Raw genomic sequence first — 14,574 nt, forward strand, 5'->3', positions numbered from 1 at the left:
TCTAAATTTTAAAGAACCGTTTGGATTGACATGAAATTTGGCATACACATAGCTAACAAGTCAAAGAAAAAAAGTGATATTGTGCCGATATGTGCTTTTGCCCTGGGGGTGGTTTTCACCCCCTTTTGCGGGTGGGAAAATATTCGTCCAAAACAAGTCAGGAAATGGATAAACTGGCTAATTTTAAGTAACTTTTGTTCTATAGAGTTTTTTCACTAAGTCAATACTTTTCGAGTTATTTGGCAGTGAATATGTTCATTTTTTTAACAAAATAACCACGCTTTTAGACGGTTTTTCGCAAATAACTCAAATAGTAAGAATTTTTCCAAAAAAACATTCTTAGTAAAAATATAGCCTTAAAAAATTTTAAAAAATGGTGTATATATGTCTCTAGACCTAGTAGAAGCAGAGTTATAGCTAATGAAAAATAGGTTCATATTCGTCAAATTCCAAATGGAATACTTTAACGTGAAATAACCAAAAATGAAGCACATTTCGGGGAAAACTCATTACAACTTATTTAAAGTGTTTAAAAAAAGCTTCATTTTTGTTTTATAAAAAAAATTTCTAGGATCAAAATTAAACAAGTTACGCTCAAAATAATGTTAGTCCGTTTTGGTTTTGGTAAAAAAATCGAGAAAATCACCCCCTAATTAGTATCTTAAATGAACTTAATCGTTACGACTTCACAAGTTTCTTGACTCGTGTATATATTGTTTATATGATCTGTAAGTTTCATTGGTTGAAAGTCCTTATTTTTGAAAGGGCTGTAGTTAAAAGGGGTTGAACGAGTCACTGATCACGAATGTACGCAAATTTAAAAACACCAAATCTTAATCAATTTTTGTCTAACAGAAAAACAAAAAAAATACATGATATTCAGAAAAGCAAATCTGACTTTATTTATTTTTTGAGATTTTTGTTATTTTTAACAATTTTTAAGTTATTTTGAAAAAAAAAGCATATTTTTCAAAATTTAAATTTTGAAAAATTTATTTTGAAACCAAATTTTTTCAAAAATATGCACTTTGAATCGATGAAACTTACAGATCATATAAACACAACATAAGTAAAATAATTTGTGGAGCGGCAACGATTAATTTCATTTAAGTTACTAATTAGGGGGTGGTCTTCCCGATTTTTTTTTGCAAAAACAAAAGGGGCCAACTTTATTTTGAGCGTAACTTGCCTAAATTTAATGCTAGAAACTTTTTGTAAAAACAGGAATAAAGCTTTTTTTAAACAATTTACGAAAGTTATAATGGGTTTCCCCCAAAAAGTGCTTAATTTTTTGGATATTTCACGTCGAAATATTCTATTTGAAATTTGGTGAATATGAATCTATTTTTCATTGGCTATAACTCTGGTTCTACGAGATCCAGAGACCTAACGCGTACACCATTTTTTAAAAATTTTTATAGGCTATATTTTTGCTAAGAAAGTTTTTTGCGACAAAATGCTTAATTTTGAGGTATTTGCAAAAAACCGTCTAAAAATGTGGTTATTTTGTTGAAAAATTAACATATTCACTCGCAAATAACTCGAAAAGTGTTGACTTGGCGAAAAAGCTCTATAGAACAAAAGTTACTTAAAATTAGTCAGTTTACCCATTTCCGGACTTATTTTGGACATATATTTTTTAACCCCCAAGAGGGGGTGAAAGTCACCCCCAGGGCAAAAGCACACATCGGCACAATATAACTTTTTTTCTTTGACATGTAAGCTATACGTATGCCAAATTTCATTATCAATGGTCAATCCAAGCAGTTCTTTAAAATTTAGAGCAAAAACCGTGAAAGAATGGACTATTATTACCAAGTCTCCATAATCGTACTTTGCCATATACAAATATGTGGTGGATTTGAAAAATATTCAAAATATCTCGATAAATACTGACTTTTCGATAAAGTACTAAGAGGCAAAAAAGTTTTTAAAATATTGTGTTTAACTAATGGTACTACAATAATAATTAAATTGGAACGTACACAAAAGTTTGGGGGGGTTAAAGGAACAAAACCCCCATAAAATTTTTATGAGGTGTCCAAATTTCACTATAATTTTTTCTTAAGATACTACTACCATAAGAATGCCACATGTCTATTTTCAATAAAAGATCTCGAATAGTTTTCGATATATTGGAAAAAATCGATTTTCATTTTGTAACTGCAAAGGGCTGTAACTTTTTTTATGTGCACATTTGTACTAAGGTAAGTTAGGTTCAATCGAACTATTTTTGGTCCCAGAATAGGTGACTAAATTTATGACCTGTATTTTTGTTACACCCTGTATATACCCCCGTCTATCTGTGAAAGAATCATCTACATATTTCAACTTCTTTATAGAAAAATTGTATTGAAAAAACTAGTTGATTTTTCCGTGATTTTCCGGGAGGTGAAAATAGCACAATTCTTATTATTTCGAGCTACCGCAATTTAATAAAAATCTAGCTTCTGCGTGGCTTAAAAACCGTGATATTGCAATTTTTTCTGCGCGCTGCAATGTTGAAATTCTAAAAAACGGAACTCAGACAGGCAGTATTTTAAGAGTAGGTACCATCACTTTAACGGGTTATACCACACATATTTACTGCTTCTCGGAATATGCCATTTATAAAATTGATCATAAAATTTAGATCTTCATTTATAATCTTTTCAATTTTAAGCTCTTAATGTTAATAAACAATGCAAAATTGCCTTCTTGGTTCTTATTAGTTATATGTTTTTTTTTCATAGATATATATTACCTAAACTGGGCGCTGCAATCTAAAAATGTGTGACCAAAGTGACAGAGAAAAATGTCCACCTGTTGTCAATTTGGTGGTATGGAAACGATATTTATTCTGGTTTTATGTGCTACTTCGATTGATAACTTACTTTGTTTTTCGGTAGATGGCTCTAGTTCATCCGTGACATTTCTTTGTTTGAAATTCGGAAAGGCCCAAAGTATGATACGTGGAGAAATCGGAGAGAAGAGTACATGGGACTACTGATGAGGGAGAAAAGACCTCCGAAACCGGTATAGACTCTTCCTGCACTCTCCGATTTAACCAGAGTATTATGCAACTGCTGCATTTTCGTGTTGCAAAGAAATTGAAAATGTTTATACATTTTTTATTCATTTACTCTTTTGTAGGAGTATTAAGCAATCTTTCTTGATGGAACGTTTACCACGCTGAGCAGATAAGTTGTGATTTATTTAAAATTCTCTCATCTTAATTTCCTCGGCATCCTGTTTGATTTATAGATTTTGAAAATCTCAAGTGTAACCAAAGAAAGTATTCCACCTGTTGTCAATGTGGTGGTATGGAAACGATATTTATTGTCGTTTTTTGTGCTACTTCGATTGATAACTTATTTTGTTTAAAAATGTTTGTATTTGGGGTATGTATATCTTTCTAATCGGGGGTTTTATCAAATCGGAGGCAGTTGGAAAGTTACATGGTTGATAACCCAACATCATTGGAAAAACAACCCCGTCGATTAGAGAGAGATGCCTACTATAAATACATTTATCTCTGTCACACTGGTAACACATTTTTAGATTGCGTTGCGCATTCTAGGTATTATATGTCTATGTTTATTTTTATGTTTGTTGTTGATTGTGCTTTTTCACCATGTTTTCAGTGAGGATGGATACAAAAAAGAAAAACAAGGTCTGGAGACAACCCGCCAATAGGACGAAGAAGCATTGGGAAATTTTAAAAAACACTGCAGTTTCAGGAATGTAATTCTTTGAAATATAATGTTTTACATAGCAAACTCTAATGCAACAAATAGTTCATCATGACAAATAGTCACGATAAACAAATATGACGTTTTTACTGAGGAAGTGTACTAAGGAATACATCTCTCTGTTGAACTTCCTACAGTTATATGAGCAGGTTTTTTCAAAATAAATAAATTAAAATCGACAAAGCAACATCAACCTGTGCATAAAAACTGCAATACACATAAAAAACAGCTAAAATGATAAATTCTAAAATCTTTATTGACTGATAAGGATAAGATAATATTGTGATCTAAAAGCTATTATATTAGCAAATAGTACGTACTTCAAATATGTATTTAGACATTGTGTGATAACTAATAATTGATAAAGATGTATGCAAATCATGGAAAATAGTGGAAGTGGTAGAATTGAAACATCATGAAAATGTAGTTATATAATGTCTTTATAGTATAAAGAAAAAATTTATTTATTTACTTATTTAAAAGGTTTTAAAGGAGGTATTGGGGATGAAGAAGAAAAAGAAATAAACAATTCTTAAGTTTCTGAATGTGGTAATAGATAAATGAATATTGCATATAAAGCAAAATATATTATGTAAAAACAAAATATGTGATAATCTATGGGCTAATAAATTTGAGTCATATACTCTTCAAAATTATCCATAAAAATCTGAAAATTCTGAACATTTCTACTTAATTATTACATCAAGACTGACCCTTTTACATATTCTTTTCACCGAACCTAGTCCTGATTATCTAGTAAATTTAGTAAATATTTTTGACAACAAATGGTAGTAGCTAGAAATTCTAGAACCAATCTCAACAGATTATTATAATTATACAAACACATGCTCATAGCTACATCTTATCTGTTCTTTTTTATGGTGTTTAATTGTGTACTTTGAATGAAGATATGTTCAGTTCTGTCTTCTGGCATCAGTATTCAATTTTCTAAGATTGAATACTTAAGATCCCTTGGACTGACCTACTCACAAATAAAGAGAGCCTCCAAAGAAGAAGCAAAAGGTACTGGAAACCATGAAAGCTCGAAAGTTACAATACTTTGGAAACATTATGCGATATGAATCCAGATATGTCCTCCTACAAGGAAAAAATATTTGTAAAGCAAATCCAGGAAGAAGAACATCTGGTTAAAGAACCTCTGAACCTAGTTCAAAACAACATGTATGTAGCTTTTCCATGCTGTTGCAGATAAGAGAAATATTGCCACAATGATCGCCAACATTCGTCACTGATAGACAAATCAAGAAGAAGAATGCTCATAGCAAATATTAATTGTAACTTAGAAGTAAAAATCAATCACATGTAGTTTATTGAAAAATAAACCTTTATCAATTGAAAAGAAAAAGGTTTAAATGGTTATTTTATAAATTTTATAGTCATTTAAGTACAGGTTAGTATTCAGAATCACAATGCTTAAGTGGAACTTAGCAGGGCATTTAGCTATAACTCAGGATAGACGGTGGACAAGACAAATGCCCAGAAACTATAAAAGATATCAAGGATGACCACCAACTAGATGGACAGACAATATAAAAAGTATAGAGGGAAACTGCTTACAAGTGGCCCAGTGTAGAGAACACTGGAAAGAACTGAGGGAGGCCTATGTACAGCAGTGGATGCGATTGGCTGATTGATGATGATTCAGAAATGGAAAGTTTCTAATGAAAATTAATGAATATACACTTCCTTTGTTCATGATTATTCTTCTTTTTTTCAATGAAAAAGTTCCCTGTTAATAGTGACGGAGAGTTAAAATATCCCAAAGATGGGTAAATCGACTATAACTTAACTTTAATAGAACTGAATTCTATTATGAAAGACAAAAAAAAACATAAGAATGAAGAAATATTCCCTATAGCAGTTAGTGGTGTATGGTGTATAGGTAAAGAAAGTCAAATATACAGTCTCTGCTCAATTTATTAGACTCACCCCAGAAATATCAGTTTTTTTAATTTGAAACACCTTAAAATTATGTTCAAAGTCATACAGAACTGGTGAATGGGTTAAATAACAATTACTTAATAATCGTGCTACATAATTAAGTTAAAATAGTGAAACTTTTGATTGAATTATGAAAAATTGACAGATGGCATTAGAATGGGGTAAAAGTGTGCAATTACTCGACTTTTTTCAACTTTGGTTTTTTAGCTAAATTAGTGATTGGTGATCAATTTTCGTAACATTTGCAGTGGTGAGTGTTAATATTGCTCTATTTTAATGTTAGTTTTTAATTTGTTTGATTTATTTTAAGATATTAATAGAAATATGTTAATTTCTAAAAGATCAATATCTTGGATTCGAATTTTTTCATATGGGTGATTGTAAAGATCTTTCTGTTGAGCAAATCTCTTCTGTAACTGCTCTATTAGACAATATCACATGTTGTTAAAGAGAAATAGCAAATAATGTGGTGTATCTTAATCATTAGTTAGAAGGTCGAGTCAAAAACCTAAAGAGAAACATCCTGTTACATCGATTTGGAGGGGTTGGTATGGAAGAAAGATTTCAGTCACCTCCAGAGGGCAACGAATTTTAAAGAATTCAGTTGTAAAATACAGAAGAGTCCCCATAGCGATATAAAGAATAAATTGGAAGAAGCTAAGTGTTCAGTATCGGAGTCCACTGTACGCCAAAATATGTACAGTATGGGATTCAAACATCAGAGGGCAGTTAAGGAACCAACTAAACAGTCGACTATCACCATAAATGCTCAAAAAACACTTAGTTTTGCCAATTTGCTTAAAAACTCTCTAGTCATATAATATTTACGCAAACTGGCCGAAACTAAGCGTTTCTTGAACATCTGTGGTGATGGTTTTGGTTCCTTAACTAGCCTATGCCATTTTAATCCGATACTGTACCACTTTCGATGTATAGTGGACTCCGATACTGAACACTCAGCTTCTTCCAATTTATTCCTTATATCGCTATGGATGACTCTTCTGCATCTTACAACTGAATTCTTTAAAATTCGTTGCCCTCTGGAGGTGACTGAAATCTTTCTGGTACATCGACCATTTCAAATTGATGTAACAGGTTGTTTTTCTTTAGGTTTTTGACCCAACCTTTGAACTGACGAGTAAGATCCATCACATTTTTTGCTATTTCTCTTGGACAACATGGGATATTTTCTAATAGAACAGTAACAGAAGAGATTTGCTCAAAAGAAAAATCTTTACAATCACCCACATGAAAAAATTTTAATCGAAAATATTCATCTTTTAGAAATTAACATATTTCTATTAAATTAAACAAATTAAAAACTAACATTAAAATAGAGCAATATTAACACTCACCACTGTAAATTTTACAAAAAATTGATCACCAATCACTAATTTAACTAAAAAACTAAAGTTGAAAAAAGTTGAGTCACTGCACAGTTTTACCCCATTCCGTTGCCATCTGTCAATTTTTCACAATTCAATCAAAAGTTTCATAATTTTTAACTTAATTATGTAGCACGATTATTAAGTAATTTTTATTTAACATTCAGCAGTTCTGTATGACTTTGAACATACTTTTAAGGGGCTTCAAATTAAAAAAATGATATTTCTAGGGTGAGTCTAATAAATTGAGCAGGGACTGTATGCTGAGAAGCCTAAACTAAATTCACAATCAAGATCCAGTAGAAATAAACAAACCAGGACATGTTCAATGTTACAAGGAGCACTCCTGAATCATAATTTACAATGTATAAACTTTGTAAATCATAATTTGGGATTAACAATGCACATACATTGTAAATTATGATTTGGGAGTGCTCCTAGTAACATTTAACATGTCTTGGTTTGTTTATTTCTACTGCATCTTGATTGTGAATTTAGAGGAGAACATCTTGATCGGAGAGCTTACTAATATGGTAACCTGACATTGTATATGTACTCTTTCTAAGCATAGAAAAGTGAAACTTCTGTTGGTTACCATATCAGCATTCTTTTACAGAATAGACAGTATAAAAATACCTTTGAAAGTACTTGGTAATTTTTTATTGATAAAACAGAAACCCTATATACCTTTTCTACCATTAAAAATTGAATTCCTTTAAAAATTTTGAAAAAAAAAGATATATAGAACATAGAACTACTTAAAAGAACCGCTAATGGTCCTCACAGGCCTCACCTGACCAAACATGTATTTTTTTAATAACTTTATGCTCATCTATATTGGCTTGATATAAAGTTACCTCTGTAATTCCCCTAAATTTAATACAGTGTGTTTACATCATACATTTAGCATTTAGTTTCACACACAGACTCATATGCAACAAAGTAAATCACATGAGATTCCTGGAGTGAGTTTGGTTACGAGCACATGAACAGCTACTAAATGAACTAGAATTCTTTTAGAAGATGACCTGCTCCGAACACCTGCTCAGAACAAAAGAGATTATTGCAAATATTACAGAAAAACCGATTCTGAATTCCTGGCTCTATGGTACATAAAATTAACAGCATGCAGCATGCTGCAAGGAATGTCCTGACCGAATTTGATTACTAATATTTTCTGTATGGAGTTTTTTTTAAACATTGTTGTTTGTTAATTAATTATTACAATGTTATCTTTCCTTTAAAATGGAATATTTACTTTTGGGAATTTTGGGTTAGGTACCTTTTCTTATTTCGTTGTAAACTAATAATAAAAGCAAAATGCCAAAAATATTGAGAATTGTTAAATGCTTTTTTATTTCTAACAAATCTTGAATATTACAATTATACTGAATCAGCAAACACTACTACATTAAAACCTCTGTTAACCGAAATAATTGGGGGGCAGGCCGTTTTGGATAACAAGAATTTCAGTAGTTAAAAATAACATTGTTTTTTTGTATTCTTCTTGTAAAATTACATAGTATTCTTGATCAAAGTTGGAATGTGTATTTAATTGAGTTCTTTAGTTGTATGAGAAAAATGTTGATGATGTTGAGAAATTAACATGGAATTGTTTCCGTTTTGCGATAAAAATCTACTTTTTATTGAAACCGTCAGCTATTTCAGTTAATTGAGGTTTTACTGTATTTTACAAAAATACACAATGGGTACCTATAAAGTTTAAAAAAAATTTATTTCGTTTGTTATTTTTTCCTCTCGCCCATGTGTTCATATAATTGTATTTCAGTTGTCCACTGGATGGTTAACAAACCTTTAACATTTTAACATGTTCAGCTCCATGGCGGTCCCTAGGGACCGATATAGTAAGTTCCCCATATGCCATGAAGGTCCCTAGGGACTGATAAGTATTGACGAAACTGCTACTCTGGCATGGGAGGCATTTTTTCAATACTTTGTCTAGAGTGTCTTAACGTGTTAAAAATGAGTATCAAAAGTGAAGTAATACACAAAATCCACATAATTATCTCTTATGTCACTCCAATATATAAATCAGGTCGAAAATCAGATATAGGTAACTATCGTCCCATTTCTATTCTTAGTGCTATTCCTAAAGTTTTTGAGAGCATTATTTCCGATTATTTAACTTAAGACTGCTCGCCAATTATAGGGGCCCAACAATTTGGATTTACATCCAAAAAATCAGCAGAATTAGGTCTCATAACATATGTTGATTTTTTGACAGATGCTCTTGAGAGGGGTTTACAAGTTGACTCTTTGTCCACTGACTTATCCAAAGCTTTCGACAAAGTTAATCATGAGCTCTTGATTCATAAACTTTATTTATACGGAGTTGATGGCCTTATATTGAAGTGGCTCAAGAGCTATCTTATGCAAAGATCGCAAATTGTCAGGGTTAATCATTACTATTCTCATACAATCTCTGTTACCTCAGGTGTACCACAAGGATCACACTTGGGACCTCTGTTGTTTAATATATTTATCAATGATCTAATACCCTGTTTCCAAGTAAGTGAAACTTTGTTATTCGCTGATGATTTAAAATGTTTTAAAATAATCACATGTGAGGCTGATTCACTAAGGGCCGGTTGTTCGAACGCTAATCAAAAATGATTATTATCAAATATTTAATTACTGTCACCAACTGTCAATGTTAACTTTGTTTGGGTTGCTGAAAACATAATTATGGATTACAATTATGAAATTAGTTAATCAATTATGTTAATAATTGTTATGTTAATTGATTAGCTAATCTCATAATTATAATCAATTATGTTTTCAGCAACATATCAAAGTTGACATTGACAGTTGGTGACAGTAATTAAATATTTGATAGTGGTCATTGTTTATAAGCGTTTGAACAACCGGCCCTTAGTCTACAAGGTGATATTGATCACCTATCTAACTGGTGTATGCAAAATGGTATGTGTTTGAATGCATCCAAATGCCATATTCTTCGTTTTCATCAAACTCATCGTCAAATCATTTTCGAATATAATATAAATAATCTGACCTTACATTCTGCCTCTGAAACTAAGGATCTAGGTGTGATCCTTGACTCTGCCCTTAGCTATAAATCACACATTTCCAGTACAATACAGAAGTCTATGAAGATGATTGGCTTTATAAAGAGAACCACCAGAGACTTTACTAACATTTCAGCTATTAAATCCCTTTATTTCTCCCTGGTAAGATCTCATTTTGATTAATGTTCCACAATTTGGTCCCCCTATTACTTTACTCATAAATTGAAACTTAAGGCTGTCCAACACAATTTTCTGAGATATACTGCCACTTCTTCTTCTTCTACGGCACTACAGCCCAAATTGAGCCTTGGCCTCCTTTATTTTTTGCCTCCACCCTTGCCTGTCTGTGGCTGCTCTTCTCCATACACGGACTCCTAAAAGGGCTTGTGCGTCGCTGTTTACTGTGTCTTCCCAGCGCTTTCGTGGCTTCCCAACCGGTCTCTTTCCTTGCATTCTAGCATTCAGTGCTCGTTTTGGTAGCCTATCCTCTCCCATTCTTATCACATGTCCGGCCCATTGCAATCTTTGTAATCTAATGAAGTCTGACAGGGGCGTTTCCTTATAAAGTTGATAAAGCTCGTTGTTGTATCGACTTCTGAAGATTCCGTTTTCCCTCACAGGTCCTAGTATTCTCCTAAGTACTTTCCTTTCGAATGTGTCGAGTTTGTTTTTGGATGTTTCTTTCAGCACCCAGACTTCACTGCCATAGCATGTTATTGGTCGAATTAAGGTTTTATAGATTCTCATCTTTGTATTTCGGTGGACACTTTTTGACCGAAATATATGGGAGAGGGCAAAATAAGCTCTTTTTGCCTGCGTTATTCTCTTCCTTATTTCTCCATCTTCTGATCCGTCGGCATATATTTCTACTCCCAGGTATGTAAACTTTTCAACCGTTTCAATGTCATCTTCATGTATAATGTTTTCTGGGACTATATTTCTTCTCGTCTGAGTCATTATTTTTGTTTTTTCTGTGTTAATTTCCAGACCTAGCATTTTTGTTTGTGTTTTTAACTCTGCATATGTTTCCTGTGCTCCTGTTGATGTTCTACTCATAATATTAATATCATCAGCATAAGCGGCCAGTTGAACCGTTCGGTTGGTCAGTAGATTTCCTCGTCCAGTTTGCATTTGCCTAACCGCATACTCCAGTGCCAGGTTAAACAATGTTGGGGCCAGCCCATCTCCCTGTTTTAGTCCCTTGCGAAATGTTAAAAAAGTCTGTCCGGTGGTTTTGTATTCCTACACATGCCTGAGTTTCATCCATTGTGGCTTTAATGAGTCTTATTAACTTGTGTGGTATTGCCAATTCAGCCAATATATAGTATAGTTTGTTCCTTTTGACTGAGTCGTATGCCTGTTTGAAGTCTACAAACACGTTGTGAACATCAATATCGTGTTCCCATGCTTTGCTCAAGATCTGTTTTACTGTGAATATTTGATCCAGGGTCGATCTTCCCCGTCGGAAGCCCGTCTGATACTCTCCAATAATATTTTCTGCTAGTGGTTGGAGCCGCTGGTTTATAATATACGTGAGGACTTTATATGCTGTATATAGTAGAGAGATTCCACGGTAGTTTTTGCACTGGAGTTTGTCTCGTTTTTTATAGATCGGGCATACTATACTTTTCTTCCAGTCGTCGGGTATTTTCTCTTCTTGCCATACGTCTCTGATGAGCGCGTGGATGTGACTTGCTAGGTGGTCGCCACCTACCTTATATAGTTCTGCTGGTATTTCATCAACTCCCGGAGCTTTATTGTTTTTCTGGGCCTTAATGGCTTCGAAAACTTCCTCTATGGTTGGAGCTTCTACTCCATTCTCTTCTACGTAGATCATATCCATTTCATCTTCCATGTCTACTTGAGTTCCAAGTAGTGTCTGAAAATAATGCTTCCAGGTTTCTGTGACTTTCTGTTGGTCACTGATTATTTGCCCACTTTCATCTTTACATAGACTTGTTTGAGGTTTATACCCACTTTTTATCTTTTTTAGGTATTCGTAAGCCCCTCTAATTTCGTTGTTTTTGAAATGTTCTTCCATTTTTTCTATTTGTCCATTTTCATAGGCTCTCTTTTTATTCCTACATGTCTTGTCTGCTTTCCGTCTTGCGACTTCAAATAATGTTCGTCTTTCCTGTGTTCTTCTTGTTATGTACATACTGCCACTAAGATGCATGTATACTACGACTATTCTGCATTAGAGCGCATACTGAACTTACCTCCTCTTGAGGTACACAGAAAACAAAGAGACTTAATAATTTTATTTAAAAATATCAACGGGCTGTGTAACTGCCCCGAGCTTCTCTCCAAAATATTTTGTCCCCAGTCGTTCAACTAGGCAGGTCCAAACCTTTTATGTTTCTTTTCATTGATTCAATTATTCTTACAACACATTTATTCTTAGAACTCTTCGATTAGCTAACTCATTAAATAACCTCGAAATTGTTAATATATCAGTTTCCCGCTTTAAAAAGCATATTTCTTCCCTAACTTTTTAACTTTTTAATACTTTCGGCCAGAGCTTTTGTATTGTGATTAGTGTTACATGACCTGTATGTATTAGATAACTCAAAACCATTATACCTTGGAACATTTCTGAATTGATTTATATGTGTTATCTTTTGTTTGTAATTGTACTGACCTATAATATGTTATCTTATTCTTTTTTCTTTTTTGTAACTGTACTACTCATAGAATTATTTTTTCTCAAACCACTTTGTTATATTATGATAATTTAGAACACTGTAACATTTATATCTGAATAGGGCTTGCCCGTGAATAAATAAATAAATAAATAAATAATTTGGACCTTTTAACTTTTTCTAAAATCATACACTATCTTGTACCGTAATTCTGTAACAAATGTATGTAAATCCACAGCAGGTTAATGACAATCATTACAGATATAATTATCATTTAATGACTTGTGGAAGTGAACAAACATTTAATTATTGTTATTATTTACATGCTAACTCTCACATATCCTTTGGTCAGTTTACTATAAAGATATTAATAAATATACAATTTCATAACTCATAACAGCAGATTTATTTATAACTTTCAGTTTCAACTACAAAAAGGTCTGAATTAACATAATTGCATAATACCTACTCTTCTATAAGTATAATTTGTTGAAAATTAAGAATTCAAGGTCATCAACAATAAAATGATGAGTCACATAGACATCATGGTTATTAATAAATAAACCTGGACAACATTAAATTATTGTTAAACAATTACATGCCTATTATCTCACACTTTTTGACCTCTCTTCAGTATTATACAATAAATTTATATTGATAACCTCTTTTATCTTGAATATTACATGTGGAATATACTATGTTAAATAATTATGAAGTTGATACAGGAACTTTTAATTAAATTGAAGTTAATATCGTTTAAAAATCAAAGTTTATCGCAAAATCTATTTTTGTTCCTGTGACAACTAATCAATAATGGAATTCAGGCATTTAAAAATGGGCAAATTTTGAAAACAAGTGTAAAACATCAAGTCGGCTTTTCTGAAAAAACAATAGATTATGACAGATACTAATAGCACCTCATAATATTGTTTTAACTAAAAATAATGCCCTATATTAGAGTTCACTGACACTGGGCATCAAAAACTGTCATTTGTTGCACCTGATGACCCTCTGAACCTGTTTATTTATATTAAATTCCCTTACTGACCCTTCTTTTTCAAATATACTTATAACTGAATACCCCTTATTAATAAAATAGATCTATTACAATCCGTGAGATAACAGAAGAGGAACAATTACCCAAATTTGTAGTGGTTACACCTAGAGTCGGCCATATTCAGGTCACAAGTGGACTTTATCGGTGAAATAAGCACGGATTAAAAATGTTTGGAAGACTTACCTATTCGGTGAAGCAATAATATTTGAACACAACCACTCTTTTATTAATAAAACCGATATTTACCGTAAATACTTTAAATCACTTGTCCATTAATTCACAAACGCAAACGCCCTTCATGACAGCTAACATCTAGTACTCAGTACGCGTGCGCATAAACAATTGAAAATGTAGAGTGTCTTCGTTTAGAAAAGGATGCGGGAACCGTCTAAGTTTTGACAGTAGCGGTGCTAATTTTAAATTTCAATAGGGGGTATCGTAATTTATACCAGTAGATCAAAGAGACTACGTATGTACATGCCCACTGCATGCAAAGATAATAGGGCTTTTCATCGATTGTCATTTGTTTCGAGCTTCTGTCATATCTTTTATAATCTTTGTAATATAATAAATATACACGGATTATACGACATATGACAGAAGCTCGAAACAACTGACTGTGAATGAAAAGCCCTATACGCTGTGAGCTCGTACGTAGAGGGGATATTTACAAATTCGCGAACGCCAGTAGTGACAAGTTTGTAAACGTTTACCGGAAATTTGACATAAATGTCAAAGTGATTAATTTAA

General features: G+C 32.6%; 1 protein-coding gene across 10 annotated transcripts in view; it reads right to left on the bottom strand.

The window, feature by feature from the left end:
* The window catches only part of LOC114328660 (spectrin beta chain), a 157,295-nt gene extending 143,120 nt beyond the window's left edge, over window positions 1-14,175 (bottom strand). For all 10 annotated transcript variants that reach the window (XM_028277665.2, XM_028277640.2, XM_028277647.2 and 7 more), the window contains exon 1: window positions 14,008-14,175. The gene's annotated coding sequence lies outside the window, so the exon portion shown is untranslated. The remainder of the gene's footprint in view (window positions 1-14,007) is intronic.
* Window positions 14,176-14,574: the final 399 nt, after the last annotated feature.

This window comes from Diabrotica virgifera, chromosome 3 (genome assembly GCF_917563875.1).
Source record: "Diabrotica virgifera virgifera chromosome 3, PGI_DIABVI_V3a".
Taxonomy (NCBI): Eukaryota; Metazoa; Arthropoda; class Insecta; order Coleoptera; family Chrysomelidae; genus Diabrotica; species Diabrotica virgifera.